Below are 12,065 nucleotides of genomic sequence, written 5' to 3'. Positions count from 1 at the left end.
TCTTGCTATACTGCATGCCTTCAAAGGGCAGTGAATGATGCAGTGTCTTCAGCAGATCACACTGCAGCAAGGTGATTAAATTGGCATGTGGGTTTCAAAGCAGTTTGAGACAATGGCAGTGCTTCATGAAATGCTGTATTCATGCTCGTGGTTCATTTACTAAATCCAGTGAGAATAAACTAATTAACTTATAACAGCACTAACATATTAGAGCTGGGAGATCCTAAGAATCATTACCTCCTTCAGGCCCATTTTCTCTTTAGTTTAGTGTTCAGTAAGTATTTAATTACTAGAAGACAGATGAGGTGAGCTGCTAACTGGCTAGAAATAACAGATCCCACTGTTCTGAAGATTAACATAAATGCTGTCTGGTAACTTCTGCTTTCTAATGTGATGGACTAAGGAGTCTTTGAAAGAAGGGAGAAATGAAATTCAGATCTGAGGTTTCCCTCAAGAGAAAAACAACCAGCGCTCAATGGGTGGGTGAAGGCAGAAGCAATGATGCTTCAGAAAGAGGGTGGAAGTGGAAAACAACTCTGAGCCAGACTGCAAGTGCAGAGGAGAGAAAGCTGGTACTGCATACCTCAGTGGGGGAAAAAGCAAACAATTACTATTTGATATGAACTTGAAAAAGCTGAAGAAACTGTTGGTTAATTCTTTTAAAAAATACTTATGTCTTGTATTCTTTAAAAATGGTTGGACTTTGACACAAATACCTCTTGATAAGGAAAAAATAGTATTATTTTGAAAGTAAGGATTTCTCTCAAGATTGGCTTGATTGATTTCAATGTAGATTATGAGTAACATTCCTTCAGGTCTGGTCCTGAAGAGAACTATCTTTTATTACAGTGAGGATGTTATTTGAAAACTGATAACAATTTTTTTGTTCTTGTTTGTGTATTTTGTGTGTTTGTGTTTGTTTGTTTGTTTTTTAAACAAGTGTGACAGAATATGTTTTGCAGTCTCTGGTGGACCACATAGCAGTGTGGCACAGGACCCTCCAATCCTTACTCTAAGTGCTGGTATCTCGAAAAGGATTGTTTTTGCAGTTCTTTCTTTAGTAGCTTAAAAACAAGATGTTTTAATTTGGTGCTGTTAACTGTGGATAGAAAATCATTTTATTAAATGACATTGTTGTGGACAACACATATGGCGGGCAGTGGTATAGTTAACAATCAGATAAACACAAACTAACTCTGCACAGAGAAGGATGGAAGCAGAAAAACACTTGTTCCATGGCAATGGGTGTGGTTGTAACCAAGGAGTTGGGTGGATAACTGGTGTTAGAAGTGTACTTCATTCATATTTCTTTAGTTCATAAGTACAAAATTCAAAATGGAATGCTGTCGTGTAGTCTTGACCTTCCCTTTAACCTCTGTGGAGGAAAACATTCCTTGCTATGTAGTTAGTATAATTTTATTAAATTAAAAGAAAATCAATTATTTACTTTGTTTTGATGTCCTTAAGCTTTAAAGTAATAAAAAATAAATAACCAGTTATTAATTATTTTAAGCAGATAAAGTGTGTCTTCTGCTTGTCAGGACTTGAAAAGAGCAGGAATTAATCTGTTAGAAAAGCCTGGGAAAGTTGAACTGGCAACATGCCCTGATGCTCAAGTAATGACGGGATATGCTGGGCTAGTAGAATAGGGAGTAAATTCCAGTAAGAAATACTTTTTAAGTATTATACTGCTACTTTTGGGGGGAATTGGTTGCTTCAATGGCCAAATGCCACTATGCTTATATGGATTGCACTAACTTCAGACATTGTGTCATGTGTTCATGGCACTTTTCCCTTCAATCTCCCTTCTCAAAATATTTAATATTTTTAATATTGAGTAAGAAAACTTTTTGCTTTTCTTTAAGTATTTTGGATCCTATTCTTCTACTGGGAGCAATTTGAGATAATTTAACATAAATAGATAAATTAGCTATTCATCAATAATTTTAATGTACTTATTCAATCCAATTGAGTTATAAGTTTGCCAATTTCCCCCAGAACAATTAGTCCTATTTAGTCTCACAAAACACTTTCACATGTATCCCTTATTTCTAAGAGAAGGTTCACAGATCTTCCAGCCTCCTCTGGAAACTGTCTTGGGTTCTAATGCACAACCACTAAAAAACATTTCTGATATTTTGTAACTTCTATGAAGAAAGACTGTACTTAGGAAATAGCAGGGAAACATGATTATAAAAAGTAGAGAAGAGCAGCTCTTGGAAACAGAGGTTGAAAGTGACTCTGAAGATATCTCATACCAAAGCCATGCTATGGGTTGATTGTCACCCACCAAATCAGGTTGCCCAGGTCCCCATTCAGCCTGGCCTTGAACACCTCCTGGGATGGCAAGAACTTTGCATGTTGTTAGCGCCAACTATATGATCTTAATTGAACTAGGTGTCACTGGGAAGATGTAGACAATATGAGAGGCAAATTTTTTTGAATAGTTCTTTACATATCTTTACATATGTACATATCTTTAGTCCTCTGAAATATTAGATTTCATGACAAAATTATTCAGTTCTATGTTGAAGTTTAATTACTTGTTGGCTAAACTCCGTATCAACTTTCTGACCCAAGCTTGTTTGTGTTCACTTGAATTTTCTGCTTTACCTTGTAGCTTTTAGATAAATTGAAAAGTTCTTATTTCCTTTCTCTGTGAAGGGTGTGTGAGAGGAGATGAAGAGCTTTCTGATGTATTGGTTAGATCTGAGACCTCCTCATTAGAGACCAAGCAACTGATCCTATAAGTAGCATTCAACCCACTTAATATTTCCCAGTTCATGCGTTTTCCTTTGTCACTTTCATTATACTTTGTCAGCTGTTCTACAAAGTATATTTAGTTTTGACTGTTACTGGGGCCAGAGAGCTCTGATAACTTTTACCTCCTTCTTTTTCCATTAATTGTACTCCCTATGTTTAAAGAAAGAATTTGTCTTAGTATAAACATATCAACTGATCTTGTATTCTACTGGGCTTACATTCTATGTCTCAGGTGGTAATCTTTTACAGCCTCAGTTTTGTGTACAGACTGTACTTTTATACAAAACATCATCTCTTTGTTGACTCTCAGTTGAGTGAACTGTACCCATTACTCAGTAGGGACAGTACCATGTAAAGACAGTGAACATCCTTACCCTTTGATTCTCTATCTTTAAAGTTGAATAACAATTTTCTACTTAACACTGTGAAAGCCCTACATGGTACTGGTGATTCCTCTGAAGGAAATGTTACCATTCCACTTGAATAAACTTTAAAACTTTCGCTGCTGAGAGCTTAGTTGGGTTTAGTCAAATCAGTAAACTGAAAAGTTTCTGGAAAAATAGTTACTATTCAAAGGTTTAATTGATCTTTCCCCACTCAGTATGTAGGGAAAAGAGGTCACACAGAGGATAAAAGCTCGTCATGAGGAAAGTCTGTTTATGACACTGCATAGGCAAAGAATATGATCAGGACCAGAAAGCAGGATTAAATTTGTAATATGGAAAAACTTGATTTCATTTCATGTATGATGCCACTGTGCCAGTATCTGAAAACCTTTGTATCATAACTCAAATTGTCTGACTGGATTCTGGTAGGAGGAGAAAAGGTAGCATTCTACTTTTGTGATTTTCAGTTTATCTGTTGCAGAATGATCTTTTCTTTAAAAATGTTCCATATATGTGAACATATGTGAACAACCTTCTATTGCTCACTCATTTTGAACTCATAGATTCAACTGATTAACCTTTTTTCCATCTTTTTAGTCAAATCTTCTTCTGCAGTCATGAGCAGCCATTACAACTTCTATTCATCATATCAGCCAGTACACTAGTTGCTGTCAGAGTGTTTGTTATGGAATGAAGATATATTTCTCCCTAGGCATGTCAGCAAGCAAATCATCCTATTCCTATGACCTTGTCTAACATCCTCATCAGGCTTTCTTTTCTTGACATCTGCAAATAATAAGTAGTCTAATTGACTCCAAAGACTTGACACCATGCAAAAATAAACTTTGTTTTTATCTTTGTTTTGGTGGTGTGTGGGAAAGACACTTTGATCTCAGTTACAGCACTGTAAATAATGCTAGTCCTTGTTTACAGTGAATAGTGCACGTACCAGTGTGCTAACAAACAGAGCCTGTCAGCAGGGAAGTAGAAGTCTAGGAAGTAGCATTTGAGAAGAGATAGGGCTGAGACATGTGGCTCATGTTTGCTTAGAAGATAAGTAAAAGATTTGTTCAAACCATGTTCTCTTGATGACGGGTGGTTGAAACAGAATATGCCATGGTTGTAGTTATCTTTCAGCTCCTGGCTGGTGTGTTGGTGTAGAGACAGCCTTTTTCTACGGGACAGAAGGCAACTATTCCCCTTAGCAGTGCCAGTAGCTTGTGTCAACATTTTGCTTCTTCAAGAAACATAGCTTAACGCCTCTCAGAAAACTTATGAATATATATGTTCAAGGATAAAACAGCTTCTAGAAGAAATGGTTATAATTAACAAAATTCTGAAGAAAATCTGTGGTGCATCCATGCTGTCCAGAATCTACTGAACTACTGAATAAAAAGGAAGTATGGGGGGAAATAAAGAAGGAGGTGGATTCACCTTTTTCTTTTCTTTTTTTTTTTTCCGGTCACTTCTTGCAAATGTCTATCCTGGTTTTCTCACAGTTTCATAATAGGCTTCAGCTCTGACAGCTGGTTTAGAACCAAGAATTACTACTCATACCATGTAAGAATAAACTGCAGGACTTCACGATACAGGAGGTTATGGAGGTGAAAAAAGTCAAGCATGAAAAACATTTATTCATAATAATGTATCTTCTTTCCATTTTTGACCACTGCAGAGTCTGCTTTGTAGTGCTTTTCTGGATTTATCTTTCCTGAGGGAAGTCCTCAGCTCTACACTGAAACATCAGGTGACCTGGGCCCCAGATCAGAAGAGCTTATTAGGTTATTCCATCTTTGGCTCCTCTTTCCCAGAAGATATAGTAGGAACCTACTAGGTTCCTAGGTTTTTGAGACACTCTATTCAGCCTTAGCAACACCTGAAAATCTTATTCAATATCATAGAATCATGGAATGATAGAATTACTTAGGCTGGAAAAGACCTTCAAGATCTTTAACTTTAATAACTCTCTGCTAAATCATGTCCTGAGCACCACATCCAAATGGTTTTCAAACACATCCAGGGATGGTGACTCAACCACCTCCCTGGGGAGCCTATTCCAGTGCTTAACAACCCCTTTCTGTAAAGAAGTTCTTTCCTGGTATCCAACCTAAACTTACCCTGGTGCAACCTGAAGCCATTTCCCCTTGTCCTGTCACTTGCCACCAGCGAGAAGAGACCAACCCCGCTCTCACTGTAATCTCCTTTCAGATATTGGAAGAGAGCAATAAGGTCTCCCCTCAGCCTCCTTTTCCCCAGACTAAACAGCCCCAGTTCCTTCAGTCTCTCCTCATAGAGCATATTCTCCAAGCCCTTCACAAGTCTTGTTCCTCTTCTTTGGACCAGCTCCAGCACCTCAATGTTCTTTCTGTTGAGGACCCCCAAATTGAACACAGTACTCGAAGTGAGGCCTCACCGATGCAGAGTACAGAGGCAGGTTTACTTCTCTCGTCCTGCTGACCACACCATTCCTGATATTAGCCAGGGTGCTATTGGCCTTCTTGGCCAAGTGGGCACACTGCTGGCTCATCCTTTTGCTGTTTAGTACAAGCCAGGTTTAATGTGTTTATAGAAATAGTGTTACGTAGCAGTGCTGTGTTTTTTATCTTGGAAATTTAGTGTGTATCAGAGTTTTGTCTTAAGTACCCTTATATTTCTGGTCCTGAATTTTCTTGTCTGTGATGAGAGTCATTGTTAAATAGACTAATACGTATTTTCCTCTTTTGATCCAGTGATGATGCCCACTCACATTGCTGGAGAGCCATCCCAAGGGTTGGGAAGTAGAAAGGTAAGTGGAGGTGGAAATTCTAATGTACACCAGAAGTACACATCCTGCTTTTAGCATAAAAGAGAAAGAGCTAGTAAATTAATAGCAAATATAAAAGCAAATCTCTTAAACATGTAGCAAGAGGGAGTGCTGGATACTTGTTATATTTGCTTTAGTCAAAAGGAACGTCATGAAACTGTTATTCTTGTATGTCAGTCAGGAAGTATTTTACCACCTCTTAGACACTGGGATGTAGTTTGGAGAACATCTGTGTTTATTCCTTATTCTGTTGCGTGAGATTATCTTAAATATATCATCCTGTTGGTAGAAAAGTTATTGTTTTTCCTCTTACCAGGGATTACTCATGGAGACTGAAAGATCAGAGAGGGATCAGATGAACTCACTAAATAAAAATCTTTTTTTTTTTTTTTTTTTTTTTTTTTTTCTAATATCCTTTTAAGTAGAAGATAGATGAGTGAAAGAGAGCATCAGGGAAATTAAAAACAATTTAAAAGAACATCTCTTTTAAATAGGAGAGGATGTACTGTTTGCTCTCTCTGGCTTCAATTCGGAAAAGCATTCCACCTCAAATCAGTTTTTAATAGTACACTCATCTTTTGAGCCTGGAGTCTGGGGAGGCCTCTGCTTATACTTACTGTACAAGATGGTGCACAAGACTGCAAGAGGCTCCACTGAGAGATAAATTTCTGCACGTTCTGTTTAACTGGTGAGAGAAGCTTTGTCCACGTATACTCAAAGAATACTTATGACTTGCACTGCTTAACTCTTACCGCTTTATGGCCCTGTGATACTAAATTGCAGTTCAAAGATGGATCTGAAGAATGATGGTTGTTGAGGAGTATTGCTTCCCTATTCAAGCAGCCTACTGATTTTTAAAGCCAAATAAATGACTCACTTTCAGAATGCCAAATACTTTGGCAGTGATTTCCCTTCATTTACACCTGGTCAGGATTCTCAGCCACGTCCAGGTTTAGATCAGGTTCAGATGTCTCCAGCATAACATGAAGACAGCAGCTGGAGAATGTTGCTCATCATCTCATCATCTGTCCTTCTGAGTAATGTTCTCAATGACAAGCTTAAATCAACAGTCACAGCAGTTCATTTCATGAAGCATTCATAAACAGACTTTTCCTTCCATATAAGAGACAAACAGAACTATGCAAATAATTGATTTCTTTGATGTGGCTGTTGAGTTAAAATATAAACTGGAAAGTCTGTTTTTCTTATGCATAAAAGATCCTAACTGGAATACCTGTGGATCTTAACAAATAATCTTTGATAGAAAAAATTATAACACTCTTTTTCTGATAACTATCAATTTTTACGAAAAGGTTAGATTCACAGAATTTTTGAAGCCACAGCCCAGCTTTAAACAAGCTTCAATCTGACTCTAGAGTTACCTTAGTGTTTTAAATTTCTTGATTTCTTGTAAGTGAGACACTTAGTGCAGTAGCATAACTCCAGAAAATAGGCCTCCAAAATGAAACTGTGTAGTTATGGAATAGTAAATCTTTACATTTTTCTTTATTTCTATCAATCTCCTACTTTACCATGTTCCTCCAGCCTGCCAATGAGTAAGCTTTTCTGCCTCATCTGCCCAAAATGAGTAAACATGATACTTATTTTATCTTCTCTGGTCAGTCTGGCTCAGCATAGTGGAGAAATTCATGCAGCTTGCTACATATATTTCTGTACTTAGCTAATTTGATTTAAGCAGCTGACAATTCTAGTAGAAAATATTGGAATAATTATTTGTTTGAAACTGGTAGTTTAGTGTTAGAAACAAGCAGAACAAACTGGTGTTAAGAGTCTTCTGGATGCCTGTAGCCAAATTTTTTAATCAGGATGATGCTGGCTAGTTTAAAGCTTACATTATTAACATTGACTGTCATACTGAAGATAGATCTGTTGTGCTCTTTGAGTGGTAGTGTCCTTTACAAACCTGAGTTGCTAACGCTGGTTTCAAGACAAACCATTGTCAATCTTAGGTAAATGAATTAGCATGTATATTCGCTTACTGAGGAAGAAGGAGGAAAAAATGGATATTGCTAAAGCAGTCAGCAGCTATTCAGATGCACAAGTAAGAAGTAGGAAAGATGTTTATAAATATAGAGGCTAATGCAGTAAAACGTAGCCCTTATCAGAGTAATTTTGAGGTGTAATCAGAGTAATATCTTGAGGTGATTTGATATCTCCATTGTGCAATAATCAGTATACATTTTGCAAAATACATTGAGCACACTGTTATCTGATAAGGACTTTGTGACAAAGTACAGTTTCTCCTTCCCCAGTAAGCATTCAGGCATGAACTGTTCACTTAAAATTGCACGTTAAACTGGGCTCATTGAACTCTGATACATATCCAAGCAGCAAACAGCAGAGTGAATATGATGATCTATGCTAGTCATTATTCTGATTGCTTGGAAATTAGAATTATGAGTAGCAAGATGGAGAAGGACCTAAGGATAGTACTGTTATGTTCTTCAAAGAAGCAAGAAGAAAGAATATTTATTTATATCACAAGTGAGGATACAAGCTTTATTTAAAACACTGGTGATGTGGAATAACTACTGCAGGGATGTTTCACTCCCTCACTTAGTGTAAATAAAAAAATAAGGAATGAGGAAATTTTGTAGTATAACACAAATAATAAAAATTCTGAGAAATCCAGCTATAAAAACAAAGAATTTATAAAAGTTACCAAAAAGCTCTTTGGGAAGTTTTGGCAGATTTTTTAGTAAATGGTAGAACAGCAAAGAAAATAAATGAAGAAAGATATTGTTGTATCAAACTCAAGAAAACATTAACAGTCTAGCCAGGTTAATTAGAGTGTACTCAATAACACTTAGATTAATGAAGCCTGAGACAACAACAAAGAGTAACGTAATTCCATTAATCAACTCAGGTTTCTGAAGAAAAGATATTTTGCAATACAAGCATACTTTCTTCTATTTTAATGAAAGCTTTGATCAGTAACAAGGGTGTAACACTGACCCTCTCATGTAGTGTCCTGCAATACATACTTAAGTTTGCAGTTTTCTGGTTCTTATAACAGGTCAATTAATATACAGATAAGAAGTTGTCCTTAATATTTGGCTATAATTTTTTGAGGAGTCACAACTGTATAAACTCAGTGGCATGTTAATATCCTGTGAGAGAGGATATTATGAGAAAAACATAATGTTATTAGTAATAGAAGTGACTGATAACCCAAAACCTGCAGCATAAAAGAGATGCTAACAGATAATGTAGTGTACCTTGAAGTGATTTGTAAATGATTTCAAAGAAATTCCTGTGTTTTAATGAGACTAGTTTTAAAATCTGAGAATAAAGAGCCATACTTCTGAGGTTAAGAATACCTTTAAAAATAAGGAGTCTATCTTGTGAAATTGGTAGCATTAAAAAAAAGTCTTCGCCATCATGATGAGCAGTGTCCTAGTGAATCGCTCACACCAGATCAGCACCCCTGGTGGCTCATGCTGAGTTTCAATGAGCCAGCAGAAATCTGGAAACTTGCACTACCTCTGTACTTAGAGTGAGACTGCAAGCACAACTGGAATGCTGCAACTGCTTTTGGTGTGAATAGCTTCTTAAGCTGCTGGCAGCTTTGAGCAATTTCCTGCTATAGCTACTGAAGACTAAAGGAAATATCTTCCTTGAAGGGCTGGTGAGTGAAGAACAAAGAAGAGAGAGGCAAGACTTCGGTATCTTTTGTTCACAGTGGAGCAAAGTTCTAGCCTTTGGATAGTATTTTCTAAGCTAGAAAATTGTAGATAATTTTATGTGTGCCTCAAAGATATTTTCCAGTGTCTTTAGTACTCAATTGAGCTGTTGAACTTTCAGTATAGGAATGTTAAGAAAATGAAATCTCTCTCCAGTTGTTGATACCTGACAGTTGGTGCTTACTTATCTCCTATGCAAGGTAAGTTTACTGATTGCTTCTCATTCAAGGCCTGAGGGAGAAAAAAATATTTAAAACAATTTAAGAGTTAGGTAAAATGTATCAATAATTATAGATCACATAAAAATGTGGTAGAACAATTTGTCAAACTTTGTTATTCCATTACAAATAACTCATATGGATTGAGCCATTCTAGTTTGGGTTTATTTCAGCCAATGGATGTCACTGTTGTTCCACTGTATATCAGCTACAATACATATCTGCTGGTACAGAATAAAACAAATAAACAAATAAATAAAACTGGAGCAAAGCTGCAGGCAGGAAGTTTCTCTGAGAGACACAAGGAGGTAGTTTAAGATGTGCCTTAGTATAGACCAAATCATTAGCTAGGAAATTTGTTCTGTTTATTCAGAAAAACTCTTTGACTACTCCTTGGAAGTTTATTACATAGAACTCTTGCACTCTGGCATAAAGCTACAATAGGGTTCAGGGGAAAAGGATTTACAGGAGAGGAAAAAAGGCTTTGCATTGCATCCCTGGAACAATTGTATTTGCTCTGAAATCCTGGAAGAAGTACAAGAGGAATGTCAATTGGAAATTGACACAGGAAATTAAAAATGGCAGCTTAGGAGGCTGCAGCATAATAGGTTGTTCAGGCTAATGGCTTTAGTAACTAAAAGTAGTGCAGGAAAGATCACAGAAATTGACTCAGTGACAGGACAGTGGTGTAAAGAAAAAAACTCAAAAACTCAAAAGGAAATTGACTTTTTGTTTGGCTTTTTATGGATGTGGAGGAGACTGTTGAATTCTGTCTTGCTAAGTAGGAAAATCTGTAAGTAGAAGTAGCTTTTAGTAGGAAGAAGAGAGATGGAATTGTGCAAGTCAAGGCATGAACAAAGCAGAATGAGGGCAAGCCCCTTTGCCTCATCCCAGACTGAATGGGTTCATTATCCTCATGCCATTATGACCATGTCCACAGATACATGCCAGGTGGAAGTAAAAGAAATGGGATCTCTTGTTAACGGGCCATAGTGATGCACTGATCTGCAGGACCTTCCCACTCTGGTGGGTCACAGCAGTCTCCTGACTGTCTCCAAAGTGGAAAGGTTGTGTTGTGCTGCTACAGGAGTGTGAGGGATACAGGCCTGGCATCAGTATGCCATGGGAAAATCATACAAATTGCTTTTTCTAAGTCTCATGCTTAGCTTGCTCTGACCAAAGAACTGAGCTTCTCTTTCCTGCTTTTGCTTTCCGCTTGGTTGCATGAACAGAGGTGATAACATCATTCTTGTCTAGTTAATGTTGCAAAGCTACTTGTCACTGAGCTGGTTGTAGTATTTACTGTCTCTGTATACTAGTCTCTCTGGTCTCGGTTTCACAAAGTTTACTGCAAAGTTCCAAAGAGTTGTCAAAGTGGTTTGCTGCCATGCTTTGGAACATGGGCAGCTCTGACAGAGAGATGCATGTGTGCACATAGATGTTTACATGCCACAAAAGCAAAAGTGTCTATAAAGGCAATTGCTGCTGGATTGTGGAAGCAGCCTTTTTGCTGAGCTTGATGGTAGAGGGCTGAGGATAGGGGGAAGATTTCTGTTACTCACTCATCATGAATGTGTAGTTTTTGTTTGTCATCTGAGCACCTGTATTAGCACAGCAGCATTCTGTGGAAGGAAGCCAGTGCTAGCCCTCAGTAAGGAAGCCACCAAATTATCGAGTCTTGCAGAGGCCCTGTTTCTCTCAGAGTCCCACTGCCTACTGTTTTGGCCAAACCAGCTGAGCTAAGGTAAACTCTAGTGGCTGAGCTGTGGCTTGAAGTGGTTATGTGCAATACTGAGAAGTCATAAACAGCTCTTAAGTAAATTTACAAGGGAGTGGGGAACCTTTACCCATGTTGGATTTCTGTAAAACAGATCTGAGCTGATAATACTGTACCACACTGTTTTCACAGGATATTTTCTTTCATAAAATAACAACACCAAAATAAGCCTACCCATCCCTTCCTCAAGCTGGGGGAAGGGGAGGAGGTTTGCTCACCTCAGGGATGCAGAATGTTCACATGCAGCTGAGGGCTTAAACATAATTATTTGGAGAGGGAGATCTGAACAGAAACTTAGTGTCACAAAGCAAATCACTGCCATACCTGTCATTTGCTGTAGGTGTGCTAGTGGCTAAAACAGTCTTACCATTTTTTAGAGACAAATTATTTACTAGTAGTCTCTAACAATAAGCT

The sequence above is a fragment of the Tetrao urogallus genome (assembly GCF_951394365.1).
Source record: "Tetrao urogallus genome assembly, chromosome: Z".
Lineage (NCBI taxonomy): Eukaryota > Metazoa > Chordata > Aves > Galliformes > Phasianidae > Tetrao > Tetrao urogallus.
The sequence above is the reverse complement of the archived record's forward strand: the minus strand, read 5'-3'. Positions refer to the sequence as shown.